Source organism: Vicia villosa, unplaced genomic scaffold (genome assembly GCF_029867415.1).
Source record: "Vicia villosa cultivar HV-30 ecotype Madison, WI unplaced genomic scaffold, Vvil1.0 ctg.000879F_1_1, whole genome shotgun sequence".
Taxonomy (NCBI): domain Eukaryota; kingdom Viridiplantae; phylum Streptophyta; class Magnoliopsida; order Fabales; family Fabaceae; genus Vicia; species Vicia villosa.
In genome coordinates, this window is record NW_026705396.1 from 191,637 (window position 1) to 207,014 (window position 15,378).

The window sequence follows — 15,378 nt, forward strand, 5'->3', positions numbered from 1 at the left end:
ATAAATGGTCAAAAAATATTGATAATAATAATAAATTAGTATTCATCATAATATAAAAGCATTTACTGAAAATCAATTTCTCTCTCTTCCTTTTTTATTCTACCCTCTTCAATATGAGTTCATTTTACAACACAAACAATAAAACAACTTATTGTTTCATTCTCATCCTTAGTCTTCTTCAATGTCTTTTATTTAATAAGTATTTATTTTCAAATATTTTAGTGGTATAAATTTATTTTATTTCTCAAAAATTTCATTTTTGATATACTGAATTATGGGATATTGATACAAATCTACCTAATCAATATTCTTTAAGTTTATCAAATTTTTCTAAATCATATCAATTTTTTATTTATATAATAAAATGATTTTAAGGTTTCCTAATTTGTACTAAATAAATTGCCAAAGATAAATAAAATACAAACATAAGACATATATTAATAATAATATTAACATTTACAATATCAAATATTATTATAATAAAGCCAAAATAAATGTATAAATAAAAACTATACATTTAGATTTACAATATCACATTAATTTTAATTTATCACAAAAGAAAATTAATTAATTTTGGAGGTGGTGAACAAATCATATAAAAATGACAATTTCTTTATGGATTTGAGAACCAACAAATACATGATCTTCTTAATAGGCAAGTTCAGATAGCACCTTCAAAATTCTCCCTTTAGTTGAATTTTCACAAACTTACCAAAACAACTGTAAATGTCACAAACAAATAGTACAAAAATAAGACATTGATCTACACTAAAAATGAAATAGAGCAACTAAAAAGTTCTTTTAAAAAAAAAATGAGAAATTTTCTTACCTGTGAGAAGAAGGAAGTAAAACTTAGATTTGTATGTTTGGTAGTTCTTGGATGTAAAAAATTAATCTTTTCTGCACACAAAAAAATATCAGGAAAAGAAAAAGATAGATGAAAATAAAAATAAGGTTAGAAATGAAAATTGCAGGTCCGCCGAAAGAGTAAAACAACATGAAAAAATATTAAAGTGAACAAATAAATATTAATGAAGTGGAAAAAAAGCTGAAAGTTTTTCTTCTTACATGTTTTTGATGGAACCAAAATTATAAAGGTCGAGGTTTCAATTTTACATGATCTCATTTTAGATTTGGAAGTTTTGTTCAATCTCATTATAGTTCAGATCTGCAAAAATTAGCACCAAAACTATTAGTGAAATGCAAACAAAATAATGTTCATAAAACGAATAGAATAAATATTGCATTTTAAATATCGCAGATCAAAGAAGACCTAACCAAAAGAATGAAGAAGATGAACATAGAAAAAAGAAAAAGAGGAAGATGAAGCATCAGGAGAAGGGAGAGAGATAGAAAAGAGAAAAAAGAAAAGGGAGTAATTTAATAGAAGAGAGAGAAAGAAAAGTAGAAAATGAAAAGAAAAGTAGAAAATGAAAAAGTGTTGGGTTTGGTGAAATGAAAGTAAAGAAAAAGACTGAAGAAGTTTATTCAAGTTTCAAAAAGTAGAAAAGGAAACGTGAATTACAACCAAGGCATCCACGTGGCTCAAGTAGAAAGCAAAGGGGCAAATATGTACTTTCCAGATCATAAAACTTTCTTATATTGTAGATAGCTGTAAAAGAATGGTTTGGTTATTCTCGTGAACTGGTTGTGTATTTCACTCAATAATAATAATACTTTTTTACGCGATTAGGATAGTTCACTCGCTTCTAGGGGTGGAAATAGGCTAGGCTAGGTTTTATAAGTCGAGTTTTTTCGGAAAAACGAAAAACTCGGAAAAACAAAAAAATCATATTTTTTCGGAAAATTAAAAAATTGAGTTTTTTCAAAAATACGAAGAATTTAGGTTTTTCGAATAATTGAGTTTTTTCGTAAAAAAACATAATAATTGAGGTTTTTAGAATATTGAGTTTTTTAAAAAAAAACAAAAAATTGAGTTTTTTTCGAAAAAATGTAAAAATCAAAAATTTTCAGGAAAAACAAAAAAATTGAGTTTTTTTGAAAAATCGAAAAAATCAATTTTTTTCAGAAAAACAAAAAAATCGAGTTTTATCAGAAAAATGAAAAAAACCGAGTTTTTTTTTCCGAAAAAAAAATATTTTAGAATATTTGATATTTTTATGAAATTTAAAAAATATTTTAGAATATTTAAATTATTTTTTTTTATGATATTTAAAAAAAATTAAGAATTTTTAAATTATTTTTTGGATGGATTGATATCCATCCATTATAAATATGTTAATGGATGGATTGGATGAATTTTATTTTTTAATGGATGGACTCGATTGGATTTTTATTATAATTGATACACAATTTTATTCAACTAGATCAAACTTCAACTTATAATTGATACATCAACTTTTATTCAACTAAAAACAACTTTAAACAACAGTAATTACTTCTTATTACTAAACTTGAATTTCAACAGCCATAATAATAATACAGCAACAAAACAACAAATACAATCATGATCCCATCTCGAGTGCTACGTATCAGAGCAAGACACAAACTCGACTAACAACAACTAAAGACTTCATAAAATCACTTCAAACTTCCATCGCTATCTTGAGTACCTGTCTGTTTCCCATGGTAGGGAAAACATCAATAGAAGGGGTGAGATATCGAAAAGTATAAACAAAAGTATGATAATTAATATATTAGATCAGATCATACAATTATCACCACTTTCAAACAACATTTATAATAACAACTAACAACAGCAGTTATAACAACAACTTTACTAACAATTTGTAACAACAATTATAACAAAACATCAGCAACAACAATTATCACAATAATTATTTCACAACTCAAACCAACACCACTTATATCAACAACAACTCATAACAACAACAACTTCACAATGACTCAAAATGCGACACAAACTATGCACATGCATGTGGTACCATTTGGAGCAAAACTCCCAACTTAAACATATGCCAGGTTATCGAGGCATTTCAACAAGACGTAAGCCTTCAACGTGGTGCCATCAAGGCCAACATAAACAATTCAATGTATGCCATGCAACATCAATCACAGTGACGACCAGAACAACAACAACGAATACAACAACTTGAACATGAAACAACTTGCATCAACTTAGTCCAACATTGGTCGTTTGACCTACAACTTAATCAACAACAACTTATAAACAAACGTATTCCAAACAACAAAGAAATCAACACATACTCATCGATAATCTCATAACAACACACACGTTCAACAATCAACACAACATTGGTCATAGGACCTACAATCAACAAAGTCCGTGAACCGGGCAAATCAACTTACCTAGCTGTACCTGCAAATCAAAGTATTCAACATCGTTTCAACAAAACAAACCAACCATAATTGTCTATTAATATATACTAACTACCCCGACAAATTTCGGTTAATTCCGGACAACTAATTATACCGCTTAATTCGGTTACTCGGCTAAATCGGGACTGTTATTAACACTACTCTGCTATTTCTACTATGCATTTAAGTCTCCTGTTAAATTATTCTGCTGATATAATTGATTTCTACTCACTAAAATTATTCTGCTACACTGAACTAATTTTCTGCCACAGACTATCATTTTTCTCTAGTAACTAGTTCATCTACTTATTACTATTATTTTGCTTAATTATTATCCTGTTACTCCATAAGATAATCCTGCCATTATCAATTATCAAAGTTTAATTGAGTCAACTACATATATTTATTTACTAAACATACTAATCCATCACCTAAATGCTAAATGAAAATACACGTGGAGCCACATAAATAAATGTTTGTCCTGTATATACTCCCTAAGCAATAACAAGGAGAGAGAGTATTTGAGATGTGGGGCGCCCACCCTTAGCCAAGGGGCGCCCGTCCCCTAAGGCATGTGGGACCCGCTCTCTTCCTTCACCAACTTGGGACGATCGTCCCTTAACCCCCTTCTCCCTCATATTATTTTCCTGCATTCTCTTGTATCGTCTGGTCTTATAATTTCTACCAGTTGCATCCAACTTTTCCAGAAAACTCTTCGATTTCGAAAAACTAATTATACCACATAACTAGTATTTAATTACAATATCACAATCCAACAACAGCAAGAACATGAACAACTTTTTCTCATCACAATTTCATCAATGGCAGTTAACAAAAATTCATCAACACCCAACAAATTCAACATAAAACACAGTAAGATTCATATAGCCCCAATCCCACATATCAACCATCATATTCCCGGTTATAAAATTTGAACCCCACCCTTACCTGGATTTAACGGCAGTTTGAATTTCCCGATCAGATCCTAATTTCCAGTTGCAGCCAAGCTTCATCCATGGCTTCAATTTGGTGTTTTTCTCACTGTCACAACAACTCCTATGTTTTCTCTTCTCTTTGCTAAACCCTTGTTTTAATTCTTTTTCCTTTTTCTCCACGTACAACCTTCTTTCACAAAACCCTTTTTTTTTTTCCTCTCAATTCCATTTAATCCAATAATAATAATAATAATATTATTTTTATATCTAATGGGCTTAAACTTCACGCCTCCAATTGCTATTTAACACACAACCACAAAATCCAATTAAATAAATACCTCCTTTATAATAATATTTATTCTAATATTATTTCTCCGATCCAACCGACTAAATAATATTTCATAATTAAATCCAATTTACGCCTCTGAGAATAATACTGATAATTACCCAAACTTCGACTAATTCCAATAATTTAAATTCTTCAATAATTTAATTAAATAAATAATTAAATTCGGGGCGTTACAACTCTCCCCCACTTAGAATATTTTTGTCCTTGAAAATTCTACGCACCGCAAACATCCTCGACTTCATTCCAACTTAGTCTCCGATCCTTAAGTCATGTTTGGCTACACCTCGACTACTACCGTTTTTCGTAGCAATCACAACTCAACAACATCCAAATCCAATACATACCTTGGAATATTACTCATCACCTACGGTAACCAACAACATATTACTGCTACATCAACAAAATTAGTATGATACCAACTTATTAACATAACTTGACTACCAACTACACAACTCATCACCGAACAACAACTTACAAGAACATCCTATTACAATCAGCATTACTCACAAGAAAACACAACACTCTGGCACCTCACGCTTTAGCTGCGCAACTCTGATCATTCATCTTAATTCAACGTCCTTATAAAAGTCCCTATCAACTTATATAGTTCCAAGCTTCAACAAAGTTTCATTCACATCCATAACTTTACAAACCATTAAGATAGCAAGATAAGTCCATACCATCCAATACAATTCCGTCTACTATTAACAAGAGATTAAGGGTGATCAAGTCCTTAAGTTGTCAATAGATAGCCGACAATCATAATGGAGTATAACCATCATTACCAACTACAATAGTGTTCTTCTAAAACTTGTACTTACTAAAAGTATCATACTTCGACAATTTCCAAAATCATCTGAACATGCCAACACCAACGTCTTGTAGCTACATACTACTACACATCTTGTGATAATATCAGAACAAAATTCCTTTATGACATATAGGATGGCGTAATTGACATACTTGAACACCCAAGTAAGGTCCCTCACTTATTATGAAAAGAATTTTCTCTTTTACTTTCAAAATGTTTGTGGTGAAATAGGAGAGATATCTCTCCGTTGATGATGACTTGTTTCTTTCTCTTACTATAAATCAAACTTTTAGCTTCAATCTTGAGCTTTGAACAAGACACCAAAAATTCAATCATTGTCTACTAGTTCCCCAAACTACAGTTGCTCTAACTTCCTCTAGGGATATGTAGGCATGAGATTTGCAAGAGTCTTTGCGAGCAAACAAAACCAAAAAACCTATTTAGGTCTCCCATCTTTTCAAACAATTTTCACTCTCTCTACTCACACAAAGGAGAAACTTTCCAAGTAAACAACAAGTAGCATAATCCAAATAGTAAAAGAAGAATAAACACAAGAAGGGCTCCCATAGAATATTACAGATACTTAGGGTGCTAATACCTTCCCTCTGCATAACCGACCTCCCGATCCTTCGATCTCTCAGGTGCTCCCTACACCTACCAAAACCTAGGGTCTGTTTATATTTTTTTCCCTTCCTCCTCGTAGGATAAATTAAAAGTTCCCTGTAACGTAAACTGTGTTCCTTCCAAACGAAATAAAAGGAAAAGCAAACTGTCCCCCCTTTCCGAAAAAGAATATAAAGAGGAAAGAGCGTGAGGGGGTCGTTTTCGCGCGCTACACTCAATAGCGGTATTATTAATATCCAACTCAAAACATCTTAAATATAGCTCAACAATTTGTTTCCAAAGTAAACAACATAGTAGTTTAGGAAATTCAAACGTCAACCTAACCCGATGTTACATTATTAGAGTAGAAACCACTACGAAAATGAAAACAAAAGAATGTTTCCACAACTAGCTTCCACTTACTTCCACGAAAGCTACCCTTGAGTATCTGCATGTTATCCACGTAGAGGCAACATTCAAACAGAAGGGGTGAGTAATCATAATCAATTATAAAAGACATAAGAAATAATATATTGCAATAATTATAAGTAACAAGTCAACAACACACATCATAACTTACACCCCAAACATCATAAGTAGCTCATATACAACTTCCATCGCAAGGCTCACATATATCACATAACAAATACAAGTATCACCATGTCATATAGCACCGACAAAATTATGCAATGCCATATAAAATGCAATGCAAAAACACTAAATCAATGCATGTGGTACCAATTTATGAACGCAAAGGTACATTTCGCTCCCTGTTCCACCACCATAGGATACAAGATCCGCCACCATAGGACTTGGTTCACTCTTGAACCGAATCACAACAATAATCGTTACCACAATCGTAGGTAACACTTCACTAATTTCCCACCATAGGAAGAATTAGCTACTTGCACTCAAACCACTATAGAATCAAGGCCAAAACATAATTAGGACTGAAGTTATGACAACATGAATGCATAATTTACAACATGCAGAAATGAAATCTTTAACATCAGCACCACAATGACAACATCAATCTTCATCATCATAACAAGTGATCATAACACAATATTATCACAACAGTGCAATAACTCATCAACGTAGCATATGAATAATCAACTTCACAAACATATTATACATAGAGATAATACTCAAACAATTCGCTATCAATATCATGTTATAGTTCAGTGCGTTAAATTTCTAACGATTTGAACGAGACGTCATTTGGACATACAGATCAAAAGTTATGATCAAAACATTAGATGGATCAGAATACTATAGCAATCGATTTGCATCATGGAGTAATGATTGGTTGACACTACTATTACATAATTTTTCAAAAGAGAAATCAATTTGTATCATATAACAATCGATTTGTTGACGCTATTGTTATGTAATTTTTTTAAGGAGCAATCGATTTGCATTATCCAACAATCGATTAGTTCTGCATATTTTTCCAAAAATTCTAGTTTTTCAATGGAGCAATCGATTTTCATCATGGAGTAATCGATTGGTCCGACATAATTTTCCAAAAATTCTAGTTTTTCAATGCTACGGGATTTTGACCCAAACCTCATATTCAACCCCCAAACCAGTCCAAATTTCATTCAAAATCATCGATATAAGTTGTCTAACAAGAGCAATACGTATATTATGGTAATTAAGATCTATCTGTTAATTTTTTCATGATTTAACTACTTAGATTCATGCTCTCATTCACTCAATATTCTATCAATTTTCATAGATTCACTTGATTTCAAGGACATAATCACAACACACATCACACACAATATCAATTCATATCATGGCATATGAAAACAAAATTATAACCATAATTTCATCAACAATTCATCATAACACAAAGAAGATTAAACCTTAATCTACCTTCCCCTTATACCAATCATAATTGAAAGCAATTACCCACCACTACCTTGTTATTTTAGGAATTTTGATTCCCAAGCTCTAAGGATGGATTGTTTTCCTTAAGTCTCCTATTGCTCTAACACTCTTCTCCTCTTCTCAATTTCATGTATAAACAAAATTATATCTCTTTTCCCTATTTCCCCTTTTTTATTATTAAGAAATATCCTCAATTCCCTCAACATCTCTACTCATTCTAATATTCTATTTTTCTTATTATTTTAATTATTCTAATATATGTTCTAACCCAAGGTCTTACATTCTCACCAATAATCTAATAAACACAATAATTATACAATATTCATAGGTAAATATTATAAACCACATAATTTTAAACTGCGGTGTAACAATTCACACGCTTTCCGAGAAACCATCCAGAAAGCCACCCATCCAAATAATATTCTGAGTCAAGCCTTCTTAACTATGGAGTTCTTATTTGTTAGGCTAACAAAAAGAAGATGCATTTTATTGGTATAGATAGTACCAATCAATCCTTATAGGCCTTATTTAAACCATGAAGTCCCTTCCCTGCACAGCCTTAGGATCCCTCTCATTCCGATGCAAATTTGACATCGACAACAAATATCCGCCTTCTTCGGCCTCGGGTGTTACATGCCCACGAGCTTCTGCGTGGTTTGTTCTCGAACCACATCGTACAAGGAGAGGTCTCTCTAATACCATTTGTAACTCCCCAGACTACTTTCAGGATTACCGATTGACCCCACAAACCAACAAATATCTTTTCATCGTGCTTTATCCTCACGCACACGCTTTCTAGGAAACTTTCCAAAAGGTCATCCATCTAAATACTTCTTCAAGTCAAGCCTCCTTAATTAGGGAGTTCTTATTTGTTAGGCTACTGAAAATAAGATGCATCTTGTTGGTATAGGTAGTACCAATCAATTCGTATAAGCCTTCCTTCAACCATGTAGTCCCTTCCCTGCACAGGCTCAGGATCCCTCTCATTCCGATGTAAATTCGGCACCAGTGACCACTCTACGCCCTCTTCGACCTCGGATGTTACAGTGTACATGATCAAGACCAACAAAGGAAGTGGAGCCTACACTCTATGGACTTTGACTAGAGAATTCATCCTGAGGATGTGGAACATTACGTAGCGTAAACAATATTAGAACTAAGTAATCCAAAGTTCATTCAGAGATTATAAATACTTATACTCTCATGTAATACTTTAAGATGAATAATACAATGCTTTTTTTTAATTCTATTGTTTTATTTTAAAACAAAGCAGGGTACACAGACAAATATGGCTCACTAAGCCATACCTGAAACACTTCCATCTTGGTAGCTATCCGCTCAAAAGTGTAGGTGGTGGAGCTCCTGATATGTCAAACCCAAACTAGGCTCTAACTTGGAGGCATAGAAGAGAATCCGAACTTTGGCTAGGCATGGTCCTCGCCTACGTCAAAACTTATGCTAAATCTCGACAAAGGCACATGTAAGAACAAACAATCCACAAACAAAAAGAAAGCGATGGACAAAATCGAAGGCGGATAAATAGATGAAACAAAACTGCAGGTGAATAAAGCGATGAAACAAAATTGCATAAGGATTAACGAAAAAACCAAGTCATCAGAAATTAAGCAATGGAATTCAAAAAATGGTGCTATACACTAGACAAGGAGAAACAAATACATCATTATCAAATAAAATCTTGTTCAAATTAAATAACAAAGCCCCAACGAGACCAAAGATTACTGATCACTCCACTTCCTCCTTGGGCTCTCTTCCTCTCCAGTTTCCTCATGATCACTGACAATATCTCCATCAACAACCTTCTTCTTTGGGTTCATTTTCTCTTGATGAATTTGAATGCCTTGGCACAATACCTCAACTTGGCCGCAGGTGTCCATGAAAGCATTAAAGTATCCCTTGATATCATCATTAACAACATTATCACATTCCTTTTTCAGCGCCTCTACCTGCTCCCTATGAGACTCATTCTCCTTCTCCAAAGCCTCCTAGGTAGAGTAACATGTGAGGACAAAGTCTCCTAAATAGTATTCTCATTTTTAAGGGCCTTTTCATCATCATCCAAATACCTCTACATGCTGGTCACCTTGGAAGGCAAGTCACAAGGAGTATTATGGCATCCAATTCCTTTTGGAGATAAGTCAACATCTCCACCTCCTTCTATAGGTTCTTCGCATCCTTCTATAGTTTATCCACCTACTTCTAAACCCTGAGTACTATTTTTTAAAGGAAGTCCTCTCACAGAAAACAACTTCATACATAATTTTCTATTGCTCGTTCTCTTTGAAAGAGTTAACTTGAGAAAGTATTTCTCCTAGCCACAAAATGCCAGAGTCATTAAGGAAGCACCACGAAAAATGTGAAAGGTGATCTCCTCTGTCAACTCTAGTTTGTTACTGTTGAAGAGACTTTTGATGTAAGCGTAACTCTTCTAAACGACACATGCCTATACTTATTGTGAAATACGAGGCACATAAGAAGGGAGAATGGTTGGAAACTTAGCAGGAGTCACTTGAAGAGAAGTAAGAGTCATCCCCAGAGCGCCAGAGCTAAAAGATTTAGATTCTTATCTTGATATTCTTTATTAGAAGGATTTTTATCTCGAACCCCTCTTTTTATTTCCACTACCATCAAAGAAGACTGATAATTGGACCTCTTACTATGCTTTTTACCCTATTTAGAGGAAGTCGACTAGTATTGACCAGTGGACAAGAACTCGACATTTGCGTAAGGATGGTCCGCCACTGCCTCTCTTGAGTAGGGACTAGAGTAGGCATAAGGGTCTAGAGCACAACAACCATCATCCTATCCTTTTTTAGATGGAAAAATCTCCTAAAATACGCCATGGTATCTGCACAAAGAACAAATAGTTAGTAGACATCTAAGAAATATCAAAAGTGAGTATAAAACATTTTTACTCTCCTCACCCAAGAGTTCTTTCCTTTACTGGGTGTCAGCAATGTCTACTATTGCTCAGGTGTTGATAAGACTCCTTTCTTGTATGGAAGGCCCCAGATCTTTGGGACCTCTACCTTCTTCGAAATCTAGATGCTCCCGAAAGGTAACCGAATCTTCCTTCGTTAACATCTCTTTCAGGGTCAAATTTTTAGAAGGGACGACATAGTCGTGTGACTCTTGACTAAAATTGTTCAAGAACCAGTATTTTTGGACATCCTCTTTACACTTGGCTGACGTCGAGGAAGAGATGCCATTCAAAATAGGCTCTCCCTCAGGGACCATGCATAATATTGAGTGGGCCTTTAGAGTTTGATTTGTGGCCAATATAAAGCGATCTTTAATGTTCTTCCAACTGTCCATCCAAACGTCAAACATCTTAAATGCCTTACAAAATGAAATCATCCCCTGCCCACGGTTTGGGATGGGATAAGTCAGATCGGCCTACAGGGGCCTATAGCCTAACCTATCTATGTATGACCTGCCCTCACCTATAAAGTTATATTTTATTAAATAGGCTATATTTAGTGTAACACCCTTCTAAACCCCGCGGAAATTAACATTAAAATCAGAGTAAAACATGAAGAAGAGTATTACAACGCCAACAAAATAAACAATATTCATGTCATGCCATAAAGGAACGATAAACCAAAAATTATTCAGGTAGCATGTTAACACAGCGGAATATTCTTAACAACTGAATAATCAAACATCGGGAGTCGAAGACTCATAATTCAACCATAAACCATAAACAAAACAGAAGTTTATCAGCCAATTCTAAAATAACGTTCCCGGTGTTACACGACCAGAGCATGACACTGACCCAACTGACTCTAACGAACTACTTGACGAGCTAATCCTCACCAAGTACACAAGCTACTCCTCAATCTGAAAAATAACAACAGTAAGGGTGAGTTTCATTCGCATTAACAAATGTTATAGGTATATAAACAATACAACTTCATCCATACATTATTCACCCAAATCAATTATATTCAGATAATATAGCAACATTCATACCAAAATACACACAAATCATAACATTGGACAACTTCCATTCATGTTACAATTATACACATCAACCTAATGCAATGCAACTAAATGCATGTGGTACCAAACATGGGATAACCCATCTCACCGATCCACCACCATAAAGATTCGGCTACTTCTCTCACCAATTCCACACAATGGGAATCAGCTACCGCTGTCCCACCACCATAAGGGATACAGCCCACAACATGATTATGAAATGCATGCATCACATACCGCATGCTAATCATCAACACCAAACAACTGAACAGTCATAATCATCAACCAATGCAATAACAATATAATCCACCACAACCAATTAAATCAAGTGTTTAAATTAAATTCGAGTCACAACTCAAACACTGTTTTATTGCATATCTCACTGAATTAGTCTCACTATGTTCGAAACGGCACTTCAAACAGACTAACAGTTAAAAGTTATACATCGTTAAACTTTAACAAAAATCCCAAACAGCACAGCACGCGGCGCCAACATCCACACGCGGCGCGAAACGAGGAAAAAGTTACGCCTTCGCGACGCCAACACCTACACGCGGCGCGACGCGAGGAAAAAGTTACGCCTTCGCGGCGCCAACACAGGTACGCGGCGCGACCTGTGCGTATCAAAACATCCTGACATTCTGCCCACCTGTTCGCGGCGCCACCCTGTGCACGCGGCGCGAACCGGTGATTTCAGAAACCCCAACCTGCAGAAAACAGTATGCTATGCCTCCCAAATACTCTCAATCATACCAGTACGAATTTCAGAAAAATAAACCACACATACGACATAAATTGCACGTTTACACCTACTTCTAATCATGTTTAACATCATTATTCATCACCAATCATCATTCACAACCTAAATTGAATCAAGGTTCTATAAATCCCAAAACCCCAAACCCGACATATAATCCAATTCGAAATCCTAACATACAAATTCCATCGAATCATTCATACAACCCATAATAGAGGTTAATGAGAAGAATCCCCCCTTACCTCGATGTCGAATTCTTGGATGCTCTTTCTCTTCGCACTTGCTCTTCTCCCAATTTCACGTTCAATCTTCTCTTCTCCCTTTTGGTTCTTTTTTTTTTCACCAAAATACTCCTCTTTTCCATTTTTTATGAAAATATAACTTTATTTTAGAAAAAGGGCTTTGCAACTGATACACCCCCCAACTGCTACTTACAACACTGGCCCATTAGCCTTATTTCATCCCTAATCTCAAATAATTCCATTTAATTCTAATATTTAATAAAAAAATTAATTAAATTAAATAAAGAATTTTATGGGGTGTTACATTTAGACTATTAAAAAAGCACATGAAGCCTGATAGACCAACCTATATATGAATATCTATTATAAAATAAGCTAAATAGTAAGTAAAATCCATGTTGTCTATTAAAAAATATATATAAAAAATAAACTATTTAAAGGATTTAATATGAAACATGCTTTTAAATAGCCTTTCCGGCCAGACCAAACTTTTAAAAAGGCAGGTTAGGCCAATAAACATACCATAATAGGCCATAGGTCAGACTCATTCCTTAAAAGTTTATCATAGCTCTGTCTCATGCCTGATTTATTTCCATCCCTACCCACAGTGGGGATCCTTGGAAGTGTGTGACGCACAAACCAACTTAAAAAGATACTAAGGAGCGATTCTTTACCCTGATACTCACACCGGTATTGGAAGACTTTAGCGAAGGCCCAGACTGACGAGTGTAGTTGGGAAAGAGTAATATTCATATGACTTAACAACTCCTCCTTGAAGGTAGAGAAAAATACAATAAAGGGGGGGGGGGGGTTGGATTGGGTTTTCAAAACGTTTCCCTTTAAAAAGATTGTTCATATGAGAGAAACAATAATGAATGCAATAAAGAGAAAGATGACATATTCATTTATCCAGGTTCCCCTTAGAAAAGGTTAGTCTTGTCCACCCGCCAATGTGATTTTGCCTTAGAAAATGACTTAATCCACTAATCATAGAAATGATTACAATTGCACGGGCCAACTGCCAATGACTAACAACCAAACATTGGTCATTTTTGTTAGTGATCCCTTAAGGATTTTGACCCAACTGGACCCCTAAGGGTGTGTTTGGTTCGAGGTAAATGGAGGGGAGGGGAGGGGAGGGGAGGGAATGTTTATAATAAATTATGTTTGGTTCAATTTTTTGGAGGGGAGAGTTGGGGAGGGGAGCAAAATCCCTCCAAATCACACTTTATGTTTATTTATAATAATTTTTTCTAATTTTATTATATATTCTATTATATATTTTATATAAAATTTTAAACCATTCATTTATTTTGTTTATATATATATATATATAACAATAAATTATTTTATGTATTCAAAAGTTGTTATCAAGATATAGATAATTTTGCGCCGAAAGTTATAATATGTATTAAGTGTATTCAATTTTTTTTAATATTATGTGGTAAGTTATAAATTTTTAATCACTCAATATTTCAAATATTATTTTCAAAAAATTATTTATGAAAATTTCACCTTTGAATATCATGTCAGTTATATAAAATCATAAGGATAAAAATGTAAATTATTACCAAAATCCCTCCCCTCCCCTCGTGAACCAAACACATTTTTACCCAAAATCTCTTCTCTCCCCTCCCCCCTCATTTGAACCAAACATACATACAATTAATAAAAATCCCTCCCCCCTTCCCTTTCCATCCATTAAAATCCCTCCTCTCCCCTCCCCCTCATTTGAACCAAACAGACCCTAAGAGATATAACGATCAACGACTCCTTTAGGAATTTTGACCCAATTGGTCCCCTAAAGAAGATTTCCCACGATGACAAACTGTTAAAGTCTTCTTGAGTATACAAACTAAGAATAGTCACTCAAGGAATCAATAGAAATTGATTAATGTTTTTCTTTACAAGATTGCTTTTATAAAGCAGATTACACAAATGTTTAAGTATAAATACAACACGAGCAAGATATGAGCAAACACTCATTGCTTTTACATGTTTCTACAAAGATGTATATGATAAATATTGGGTAGCATCTTGTAGTAATCTTCTTTCTCTTCTTTCTTTTTCCTCTTCAGCTTCAGCGTTCGTAATGTTGCACAACTTTTGCTTTGCTTTGATTGAGATTTGGATTCTTCGCATTGAGTAGTAGCATGCTTTAGCATTTGTGAGCGTATTTTTGGATTTCGTAATAGCAACCAGCATTTGACATTAAGCAATAAGTCTTGGCTGTTTTCCAGCACTTTTTCTTCTGAAGTCTTGATCTTCATTTATAGTCTTCAGAGAAAGAGATGTTGTAAGGATAGAAGAGTCTTTTCTAGAAGACAACGGTTACTTTCCGACGGATAGAATCAAGTGTAGATGTTGGATAGTATAAAATGTTACTTCCTTAGCATGTACCTTGCAGCTTTTACATGATGGCATAGAAGACAACTTTTAAATCGTACGAACGTCTTGGTAATAGTGGAGTAGTTCAAGCATACCGT

At 34.2% G+C, this 15,378-nt stretch overlaps 1 long non-coding RNA gene across 1 annotated transcript; it reads right to left on the reverse strand.

Annotated features, from left to right (window-relative positions):
• Positions 1 to 588: 588 nt before the first annotated feature.
• Positions 589 to 1,285, reverse strand: LOC131631877 (uncharacterized). Its single transcript, XR_009292853.1, has 3 exons — positions 1,069 to 1,285; positions 830 to 900; positions 589 to 720 (listed from the first exon to the last, which is right to left on the reverse strand). It is a non-coding gene; the product is annotated as an uncharacterized LOC131631877 (long non-coding RNA).
• Between the last annotated feature and the right edge of the window lie 14,093 nt (positions 1,286 to 15,378).